This window comes from Anthonomus grandis, chromosome 2, assembly GCF_022605725.1.
Source record: "Anthonomus grandis grandis chromosome 2, icAntGran1.3, whole genome shotgun sequence".
Taxonomy (NCBI): domain Eukaryota; kingdom Metazoa; phylum Arthropoda; class Insecta; order Coleoptera; family Curculionidae; genus Anthonomus; species Anthonomus grandis.
In genome coordinates, this window is record NC_065547.1 from 1598573 (window position 1) to 1610781 (window position 12209).

At 32.8% G+C, this 12209-nt stretch overlaps 2 protein-coding genes across 5 annotated transcripts in view; one reads left to right on the top strand and one right to left on the bottom strand.

Annotated features, from left to right (window-relative positions):
* Window positions 1-12209, bottom strand: part of LOC126750305 (uncharacterized) — a 219661-nt gene that overhangs the window by 156848 nt on the left and 50604 nt on the right. The window lies entirely within an intron of this gene.
* LOC126750302 (A disintegrin and metalloproteinase with thrombospondin motifs 9-like) overlaps window positions 11212-12209 on the top strand; it is a 354367-nt gene continuing 353369 nt past the window's right edge. For all 4 annotated transcript variants that reach the window (XM_050459873.1, XM_050459877.1, XM_050459874.1 and 1 more), the window contains exon 1: window positions 11212-11438. The gene's annotated coding sequence lies outside the window, so the exon portion shown is untranslated. The remainder of the gene's footprint in view (window positions 11439-12209) is intronic.

Here is a 12209-nt window from a genome sequence, read left to right on the forward strand (position 1 = left end):
CCCAATTAAGGCCTATTCTGAGTATAATTCAATAATCTAGTTACCTGGGTATAATAAACAATTACCCTTTTGTTTTTCGTCTTGTCACTTGCAGAAATATTTTAGTTGAAAGTTGATGTTCGTGGAGACTATTTCATTGTGATTCAAAAGCGCCTGTAAAAAGTAGTAATTTAAATTTAGTTTTTATGCAAAGTGTGGGTGAAAATTTTGTAAAGCACCAATGGAGCCTATTGCTAGTGGTAATTAGAATATTAAAAATTATATTAATTAAAAATATTTCTTTACTTTTTTTTATTACTGATTTTTTGAAAAGTTAACAGTTATTTTTTTTTTTTAAATTTAAATTTCTGATCTTCTGCTAAACTAAAAGTATGATTTCTCGTAATTTCCCGAATTTAAATTACTTTTAAATTATTGCTTAATAAGTCCTTTGTAAGATGCAATCTTAAGTTGCTGCGATAATTTGCGATCTTGACGAAAAAATATTTTTAAAGATTTGTAGTCCGGGTCCAAATTCGTATAAAATGCTATTGTAGGTCCAAAACGCAAGAAATAATTTTCTGCTACTAACTTGAAGAATAAATTAATTTTTATAAAATAAAACATCATTTAATAGAAAATTTAATATAGAAATAAAAAAATTGCCATATGGGTTTAAAATTCAATATGGCAACCAATTTTAAATGGCAAAATCTTATGAAAAATAATTAGCAAAATTACTTATTATTTCAGGGACAGCAACAAAATCTGCTTGGTTTAAAAGAAGCCAACTTGTCAGTTGGTTAGGAATTTGTCAGTCCAAGACAAGAATGGGGCAGTGCCGTTATTTGGCAGAAAAAGTGACCTCTACCATGCGAGTTGAACGCTTGTCAGAAGAGTCTTCAAAAGTCATATATAAATCCATCGAGAAATATGACACAAAATGGTCATCAGCATCAAGAAATAAAACTGCATTTGAAAATAAAAATCGAGATTGGTTAAATATTGAGTTGTTTTGAAATGCAGGATACAACTCTATCGAGTAGAGGGAGGCCATTCACTGGATTTTAAGATTTAAGTGACCGATCAAAAAGAAGAAGAACTGAACAGATGCGAGCAGATCGAAGCCCTGAAGAACTAACATTTGCTGCTCAAATGAAGCTTAGGTCCGAAGGTAAACTGGATGAAGCAGATGTGTTAAAAAATGTTGCATTCTCATCACCAACCTGTGCATCAAAATATAAAAAATCTCTTGAAAAAGAATGTGAAATACCATTTTCAGCGGACGAAGCCTTATCGCTTTTTGTAGAGGCTAAATTGACAAAATTTCAATACAATCTTATAAGAAATTCGGCAAAAAGCCATAGGTCAACTCTTTATCCTAATTATGAGTCAATAACTGCCGCAAAAAAAAAGGTGCTACCCAGAAAAGCTAAACATTTCTGAGGATGTTGCTGAAGTGCCTCTTCAAAGTTTGCTGGATCATACATCTTTAAGGTTATTTGAGTCCCTAAAAGAAGTTTTAAATTCTTTAAACCAAGAAAAATATAATAATTTAAATTTAATTTGCAAATAGGGGTGTGACGGGAGTTCTGGGATGAGTCAATACAAACAGCAGTTTGCAGAGTCCAATATTTCAGATGCTAATATCTTTTTAACATCAATGGTACCAATTCAGCTCATTAACGGTGATCCGAAATCAAAAGATAAGTTTGTAATCTGGGAAAATCCCAGAACTTCCTCCACACGATTCTGTAGACCTCTTAAAGTCCAGTTTAGGCATGAAACAACAGAGTTATCAGTGAGAGAAAAGCAATATTTTGACCAACAAATTTCAGATTTGCAACCAACAAAGCTTGATATTCAAGGAAACAATGTATTTTTAAAACACATTTTATATTTTACAATGATAGATGGCAAATTGTGTAATGCTGTTACTGAAAATACTTCCACTCAGAGATGCTATTTGTGTGATCTAACATCCAAAGATTTTAACAATATCGATAAGGTTTTAAAACAGAAAATTGCTGACGAATCTAGATTTCAATTTGGTTTGTCATCTTTAGATGCTTGGATTCGTTTTTTTGAGTGTTTGCTGCATCTATCTTATAAGATGGAATTTTAGCAATGGCAAGCGCGAGGCCAGGAAAACAAAGAAAAACTTGCAAATGCCAAAAAACGAATCCAAGACTTATTTTTTAAAGAAATGGGACTATTGGTTGACCGACCAAAACCTGGTTTTGGAAGTACTAATGACGGCAACACTGCTCGCCGTTTTTTTGAGAATGCTGCTAAAGCTTCGGAAATTACAGGCATTAATCAAGATTTGATATTTAGATTCAGAGTAATTTTATTAACAATTTCTAGTGGTTTTCATATTAAAATCGATAGTTTTAAGGATTACTGTCATGATACGGCCAGAAAATTTGTAGAATTGTATCCGTGGGACAATATGCCAACTTCCGTGCATAAAATCTTTCTGATATAATATCATATTTTTTGGTTCCAATTGGGCAACTTGGCGAAGAAGCCCAGGAATCAAGAAATAAAGATATTAAAAGATTCAGAGAATTTCATGCACGGAAGTTTTCAAGAAAACAAAACATGGAAGATATATTTTGTAATCTCTTAATATCTTCTGATCCTTTAATCTCCAATATGAAAAAATCATCTGCTAAAAAGCTTAAACAGCCCTTTAGAAGTTTTGGCATTTTTTGATAAATCAACAATTTCTGCTGATGAAAGTGATAGTGAAAATATTGATTGATTTTAATTATTATTAAGATAGGTTAGGCTTTACTATTATTACAAAGTTATTGTTAAGTAAGCTCTGTATATACTTTACATACTTAAATATATTACTCTTAACATGTATTTTAATTGCTTATTTTTACACACAAAGCAAAGGTTACTTATAAAATTAAATAGCACAAAAACAAACAAATCACAACTTTATTTAGTAATTTATAATAAGAAATTTTATTAAACTCCGGTACTTATATTATCAAAAGTCTCAACATTTTGAATTTTATTACAAAAATTGTCCGTATTTTGAATTTTAAACTCTTAACTGAAAAATTGTTGAAATAATAACATTCTGAAATTTTTTTAAGGAAATGCGTACTTACGCAGCGCCTATGTAATGCAATAAATGAACCCAAGGGGGGCGGGGGGGGATTTAAAAAAATGTTTAAAATGAACGTGTTATCTTAGTTTTAACATTTTCTTATGATTAAATATGTTTGTGGTTCATATCAGCACTACTACTATTTATGGCCGGCTTTTCCCCGATTTTCGCCTGTGTGCGATGCACCAAATCACATGACCGTCCAAAGACTAATTGATAAATTTGAACAAAATGGTTCTGTCGTGGATGTAAAAACACCAGTGCGTCACCGTACTCGCCGTTCTGTTGAAAATATTGCCGCAGTGCGTGAAAGTGTTGGCGAGAATCCGGGAACATCTATCCGTCATCGTGCACAGCAGTTGCACATTTCGAAGAGCACTACCCACCGAATTCTAACAAAAGATCTTCATTAGCCAGTGGACCATGCGACGCCGATGCGCCGTACATGTTCTTCTTGGGTATTGCAAAAACAACAAATGGATGTCGATTTTTCGAAAAAAATTTTGTTTACCGATGAGGCACACTTTCACCTTAATGGCTTTGTTAATAAACAAAATTGCCGAATTTGGGGCGAAGAAAATCTTAGAGTCATTCATGAGAAGAAAATGCATCCATTAAGAGTCACTGTTTGGTGCGGACTTTGGACAGGTGAAAGAATTGGACCGTACTTCTTAGAGGACGAGGCTGAAAATGCAGTTACCCTAAACAGCGAACGCTATCGTAATATGCTTACTGAGTTTTTATGGCCTCAATTGGATGTTATGGATACGGGCGGTATGTGGTACCAACAGGATGGTGCGACATGTCACACTACATTCAATTGTTGCAAAGAAAGTTTCCCGGTCGTGTCATTTCACGGAATGGAGACCAGAACTGGCCCGCAAGATCATGCGATTTAACGCCTTGTGACTTTTTTCTTTGGGTTTTTTTAAAAAATCCCTCGTATACGCTAATAACTCACACAACAATTCCACAGTTGAAAAACGAAATTAGACGGATTATTAGCGAAATTGGGCCGCAATTATGTGAAAATGTAATTGAAAATTTCTCAAAACGAATAAGAGTCTGTCACGAAAGTCGAGGCTGCCATTTGCCAGATATTATTTTTCACGTTTAATTGCAGTATATTAGCTTTACATTAAAATATAAATAACACTCAGTTTAAAATAAATTATGACTTTTATTTACCAATTAAAACGTGCGCTCTTATTGGGACACCCTTTAAATCAAAAAGCGCATAATAGATTTTTTTTAAATAGAGGTTTTTCCACAAAAAAAACGCTATTTTTCTATTCACCCTTAATGTGGGGTGAATTTCTTAGAAATGTAACAAGTTTAAACATATTATTTAAATTAAACAACTTTGATGCAAATTAAATTTTAAAATGTCTCTTCTTGACGTAGATGCTTCTATCTCGTCATGAGCTGGGAAAACCTTTCCAACAACCTGGCTAAAATTAAAGGTGGAAACATCCGGAACTTCTGGAAATCCATAAATATATCCTGACGAGTGTTTGGTGGGGCGACTTCTTAAGAAAGTGGCTTCAATGTCATTTTCTGTAATATTAATGACTTGTCCGATTAAATATTTATTTCTTTGTCTTATATTTTGTTGGCTAACACACCAGAAGCCAAGTTCCTTTATCTATTAAATCAAGCGAAATAGGAGAAACTCATCGGAACAATTTACCCTCAAAGCAGACTGATGCTGATCAATTATTTGTATCCAACTTATTTTCGGACTTATCGGGGTGAAACTTGGTAGTGAAGTGTCCATTTCTGAGTCTGCATCTGAAGAATGATGAATGAATGAATTACCTAAGGGGCAAATTCATTTCCGGGTCTAAATCTTCATTTAAGGTTTCCATACGTCTTTCCAAATCATTATCCTCTTGATCGTCTTTATCCAACGTGCTTTCAAAATCTGCACTTGTAACGCTTTTGCCAGCAGGAACTTGAATTTTACGACGACACACTTTGACCATCGCCATATCTCATTGTTCTTAGAAGGTTTACCAAAGAGTTATTAAGTCCTTCTTCAATGTTCTAATTTTCATCATTTGTCTCGTCAAGATTTTGCTGCGGAAGGCGTCCGAAGACTTGATCCCTATCTGGTGGAAAAATTCCACACTTTCTAAACCCAGATTGTATGTTTTTTTTCAGCATTAGGCTCAATAGCCTTTGACAAGTCATTTAGCAAGAAAGGGAATCTGTCCTTTGGAACCGTGCAATGCTTTGAACCAGTCCCTATTTTCCATTTTTCAACGATCTGTCGCCAAGCTGTTTTAAGAGGCCGGAAAAATGCCACGTCCAGAGGCTAGAGTTAGCCGGGAGGAAGATAAATGAAATATTATTTTCTTCGCAAAGAGAATTAAGTACTCAAGATTGTTATCAAGTCAATGCGGCGTGACTCGATAACCATTTTGACATGTTCATCCCTCTACGAGACACAGAATAAAAAATTGGTTTGCAAAAAAATATGGAAAACTTGCACATAAGTTTGGGGAATATATACATCGGAAAAAAACTTTCAAATTTCTTTTAGTTTTCATAAATAAAATAATAAACAGAAAATTTCAAGTCACCCGCAATACGGGTGTCTTGAAAAATGGGATTTAAAGTCGTTTAAAATGAAAGTCACCCGCTCTAAAGGGTGTATCGAAACAAAATTAGTTAATTAAAACTAATTTCTTTGGTTGTGCCAATTATAAAACATTATTTTATATAAAAAATATAAACTAATTATAGCTTAAACACTATTCTAATTTAACATTGTTTTTAAAAAATAAATTTTAGTGTTCCTCTCCTTAACTCTTCATCGTTCCCCTACTGGTGACATTTTACTTTTTTATTTTTTTAAGCATACATTTTTATCTATGGTAGGAATTGTTAACTTAACCTAGCTTTTCTTTTGTTGTTAGTTGTAATGTGATCTGTGTAGGTCTAGGTACCGTAAACTGGGGTGACTTCGGCCTGCCGAGGTGACTATGGCCATTTTGGGAAAGATGTTTAGATTTGTTACAACATTAAAACAATTACTTACAAAAATTTTCTAGTACTTAATTTCAAAAGAAAACATTCTAAAAAATATACTAACCATGAAAAAAAAATTGTTACGTTTATACTTTTTTTCTGGCGGATGATGAAAGTTCAATGACCTTTTTGCCAATTTTTTTACCTCTAAAAACTTTGTCTCCAGAAGTCTTTCTTTTCTCTTTGGGGCCAAGTAAAAGGGTGAATAAGGATCGTTGGACACTTGTGACCTTAATTCAGTATGTTTTTTTCTTAAAAAAAGAATTACTTAGGTAATAGGGGGGTGCCATATTCACCCCTTAGATTTACAGACGTTTTGGGGTCAATATGGCCACCAGGCGACCTTGAAAATATTAGGAAATTATTACCGATGCGCTGCATTTAACGGGTTGCGATTAGTTTGTTACATAGAGAAATGAATATTAATACTTTTAATTACTCTATGGTTTGTTACTTGTTTGCGGGCTTGAAAGACCGTTAAGAGTTGTTTGTTTACATTCGCAGATCACGATTAAAATAAAAAAGTGTTTTTTTCAATTTTAACCATTAATTAGGATATTATTAAATGTATAGGGCTTCATATCCATTTAATTATCGGCATATATTGAACCATATTGATTAATTCAACATTTTGAGGCTAGGTTCATGTTTTTGATCAAATTTTTTTGTGTTTCGTTTTATAAAGACTTTAAAGATAACGGTGAATGTTATAATTTAATAGGCTATGCATAAAAGGTCTTTGGTGTTGACTAATAACAAATTTTTGTTTTTAGAAAATGCCAAGAACTTACAAAAGACCATTGGGCAGCCGGTCGTATCGAGATTATACTGATAACACTCTTCAGAAAGCGTTAGCCGAAATTACAAACAATTAAGACTATAAGCGTTGATTGAATATTTGGGTAATATTCAATATTAATATCCAATTTTAATATCCAAATATTCAATCAACGCTATAAGTCAACGAGAGGCATCAAAAAGGTATAAAATTTCTAGAAACACTCTTCAGCTAAATTTAAAATTAGGTTTAGCGAAAAAAAAGCATGGGGGGCAGACCGCTTTGTGTGCAGAAAAAGAGAAGGTAATAGTAGCCAATATTCTTAAGTTGTCCGAGTTTGGGTTTCCTGTTGATAAATTCGAGCTAAGAATGTTAGTGAAAAATTATTTGGATAGGAAAGGGGTGACACATTCGAAATTTAAAGAAAATTTGCCGGGTGCGGATTGGACCGAGCTATTTCTTAAAAGACACAAGGAATTGACTGTTAGGTTTGCCGCTAATATCAAAAATGTCAGAGCTGCAGTTTCTTTAGCAACACTTAATAATTATTTTAATCACTTAGAAAAGGAACTTGCAGATATTCCGCCACAAAATATTTTTAACTTTGACGAAAGTAACTTGGCCGATAACCCCGGGAAAAAGAAAGTTATCGCGAAGAAAGGGACAAAATACCCTGAGAGAATTATTCATTCTTCGAAAACATCCACATCAATAATGTTTTGTGGAAATGCGGCTGGGACTATTTTACCACCGTATGTGGTCTATCGTTCCACGAACCTATATGAGCCTTGGGTCCAAGGCGGACCACCAAATGCAAGATATAATCGAACAAAATCAGGGTGGTTCGATTCCTGCACGTTTGAAGACTGGTTCGAACATCTTTTACTTCCAGTTTTAAAAAAAGAAGAGGGCCCTAAAGTTGTTATAGGTGACAACTTATCATCCCACATAAATTCCCATGTGTTGGAATTATGTGAAGAAAATAATGTTAGATTTGTTTGCCTTCCTCCCAACACAACTCACTTAACTCAGCCGTTAGATGTGGCATATTTTCGACCAATGAAGTTAGCGTGGCGAAAAATTTTGGTGGAATATAAATATAAATATGGATGCGTTGTTAACAAATCCCATTTTCCAAGCCTCCTAAAACAGTTAATGGCCAATCTAAAGGAAACTGGCAAAGAGTCTTTAATATCTGGCTTTCGAAAATGCGGAATTTATCCATGTAATAGACAGCAAGTTATAGATAGACTCCCAAAAAAAGATGTGGACGCACTTAAGAACCAATCTTTGATAAGCGACTCTGTTTTAGATTTATTGGAAAAACAAAGATTTGGCAAAGGATCTGCTGAACCCAAATCAAAGAGAACGAAGATTAATATAACTCCTGATAAAAGCCTTCTGAACGTCCCAACACCTTTGGAGGATCCCACACCGTTGGAGCATCCAACACCTTTTGAGGATCCAACACCTTTTGAGGATCCAACACTTTTGGAGGATGACGAGGAAGATGATATAAGTGATGTTTCCGAAAATAACAATATTGCCGAGCTAGAAGAAATGCCAGGAACCAGTAGGGAAGGGACAGAAAAGTTGAAAGGTGTGAAATCTGCGAAGAGGCAAAAAAAACCACAAAAAGGTCTACGAATTTTAATGAAGAAAGTGATGTTTCTTCTGGAAGCTACACTTCTTTATCTGAAGCAGAAGGGGAAAATTGGGCACATCTAAGTAGTGATGATGAGGCAGTTGAAGTGGGACAGCTACCGGTTGAAAATTCATCCAATAAAATGTACCAACGTGGGGAATTTGTCATAGTAAAATATGATCAAAAATATTATCCAGGAAAAATAATTTCCACCAATAAAAATGAAGCACAAATTTCCACGATGATTGAGTCCGGGCCAAAAGGTTGGAAGTGGCCGAAAAACGAAGACGTTCTATGGTACCCCAACATAGAAATAATGGAGAAAATTAAAGAACTCGTTTCTACCACTTCAAGGGCAATTTTTGTGGTTCCCGAAATGATGAAGTACAAAAATTTTGTTTTCTTCAAATTATTTTTAGTTCCTATTTGTTTACCTACCTACCTATTTATTACCTAGAGTATTATATTTTTAAGTTCCTTTTTGTTACCAAATATTTAGTTTTAGAATGTTATTTTTTAGTTATTTCTTTAAATAGGTACATACAGTGGGTATTTGTAGGTTCTTACCTTGTTTTTATGAATAATCAAAAGGTTTATTAGTTTTGTTTTTGTTTTTTCAATAAAAAGCTATAAATATACGATTATTTTTATTTAAAGTAAAATAAAAAACACTAAAAACATTTTTTTTACACTTTTTGTGGCCATAGTCACCCATTTTACGCCTTCAAACAAGCCTATCCGTGTTTTTAAGCGGCCATAGACTCCCCAAAATGCGGGGTGAATATGGCCAATATGTTTTTATTTTTTTTTCATAGATGCGAATATATATATCATATTTGACTAATAGAAATTGAAAGTAGACATAGCCTTCAAGGTTTTCCAATATTTACCATGGTAATTAGACGTTACTGGCAAAAGTTACACTCATTTGAAGTTGACAAGTGGCTCATAGTAACCCCGGTTTACGGTAATGAGTTTTATCATAATTTATAAGCGTTCTTTTTGTGAAAAATATCTTAATATATTTTTTAGGCCTGATGATGCTCCTATGGGAGCGAAACACGTGTAGCTTTTAAAAAATTATATGGATTTGATGAGTCCGTGACTTTGTGTTCTTATCTTTGTTTTGTTTTTTTTTTAACCAGTATGTATTTTCCCAAAACAAAAAATTGCTAAAATCGTCCCTACAATGTCCAAATGTCGAATGTGAAAATACCTACTTTTCAGGAGAGCTAAAAAACATATTAAATTGTCATTTAAAAATTATCACATATGCTAACTTATTTTTTTTTATATTACTGCTATGCAGTTTTTCATTCTTTTTGTGATAGTGCTAACACTTATTACTTTTTTCCTTATTATAGGCTAAAAATCTATATTCGCCACTTTGCATCTTATTAAAAATGTGTACCAATTTACGGCTTTGTCAAAAATTTTACTTCAAACAATCGAATGTGAAATATTCGATTGTTTGTGTTATAAAAATTTAATTTTTTTGTTTTTAATAAAAGTCAAGTAAGGAAACAAAAATTGACATACAAATTATTTATTATAAGCACTAAACACATTAGAAAACAAAACCAAGAACAAAATAAAAATATGGTTAAGTGGAATTAAATGATGCCATAAATGGAATTAAAAAATAATCATTCTCACGGAAATTTAAACATGAATTTAAATTACAATTAGAAATATTTTTTAAATCTCTTCGGGCTCATCTTCATCTTCATTAGCATCTGGCTCTGGTAGACAGTCCCTTACTTCGCTTGATGTTGGTAGGGAGTAGTAGTATTGGTGGTAGGGTTTTGGGATAAAATTTTGAGTACATTGACAAAAGATCTCTTTTTTTACATCGGTTATGGGAAGTCTATTATTATTATAAGGAGTAGGAGGAGTTGTTTGATAATATCCTCTTTTTTTTGTAGCCACTAATTTCAAAAAGTTCTCGTTATAGTTTAGTTTCATTAAAATGTGTTTGTTTTCATTCTTTTTATATTGAAACCATACAGCATCAATGAAAGTAAATTTTTTTTCATTAACAAGATTTTGAAGATTTTTTGATATTTGCGATGTCTAACTAACAAATGTGTCATATTCGATAGTGTGTAGATTTACAAATATAACAAGTTTTATGTAATCTCGGTACAAAAAAACGAATGTGAATATTCGATACTTTGATTCTGTAAAATATAGAAATAATATATATTCGCTATTTCTAAAACGCGTTCTAAAGGAGCTACGGATTCAATAATTTGCCACAAGACGTATTACGTGTAGTATAACAGCAATGTATCGAATTTGAAAAATCCTTTTTTTCACATTCGATAGTTGGACATTGTAGGGACGAAATGATCCCCTGTGCATACATGCAATTAAAGTAATAAATCAAATTACTCTCACACTTGTGTGAGTTTCACATTACAGACTGGTATGTGATGTGAAAGAACAAGCTTCAGATATGGAAGTTGATTGAAGAGCCCTTCAAGCACCACGATCCCTTTGGGCCGTAATAGTGGTGGGGGTAAAGGGAAAAATGAAAAAAAAAAGGCGGAAAAAATCTCCTCGCGCTCGTCGATTGGGAGAATCCCAGAAAGTCGCGGATCCGAGTTGGCGGGTCTCGTTCGATTCATTCAGTCGTTGGCGAGTCAATCGGTCGCGGATTCTCTGCCCTCCAAGTCGCGGCGGCGCGTGCGACTTTCGCTGTTTTTTTTTTCGTTTTTTTTTCCAATTAAAAGTTTTACCGGCCGGCGAGTTTTTCAGTTTTCCCAATATCTGGAGTACGTGGTTTGAGGGGCAGAGGGACGTTTATCGTTGAACCTCCGAGTGTGTTGGTTTTGTGGCTTTACTTTTCTGGGTTTTTTGATAATATATTTGAGGTAGGATCCAATTTTGAAAATTTTATTTTATTATTAATATTATCTAAATTATTTCATTGTTATTCAAATATTGCCAGTAACATTGCGTTAGATTGTTAGAAGACAACGCTCTTATGCATTAGATTTTTCCAAGAAATTATAACTCTATGTATATGACCAATTGACTTCTGATTCTATGACTTATATTTTTATTAAGTTAATTAGTTTTTTATTTAAAAAAAAATTAAAAGTGCTTAATTATAAAAAAAATTAGTTGAATTATATGAATTATCTCTTGTAGGCGAATCATTAATAAATACAGTATAAAACGACATGAATGAATCAATTCGTTTTTTTCTAAAGAAATATGAATTTTTCAATGGAAATAATCCATGAAAAACTAGTTTTTTAAATTTAAAAATCAAAATTAAGTCGAATTTACATATAAATTTAGTATATTATAAATTCATAAATTTGATTTACAAAAATGTTATGACTAAGTTAAATTTTAAAAATACGTAAAGTTAGTCCAGTTTACTTTGACGTATTTTTTATTCAAAAACAAAGTTGACGAAGAATGATGAGAAATTTTTAAAAAGTAATGGAAAATTTAAATCAAGTCGAATTTTCATCGAAATAGGATGTTTTATAGACGAATCAATAAAAAAGACAATATTAAAAGGCATAAGTCAATTCCTCATTTTTATTAAGAAATATGAGTTTTTTCAAAGGAAATCCAGGAAAAAATATTTTTTTTATTTAAAAATTGAAATCTTGTCGAATCTTCTTTTA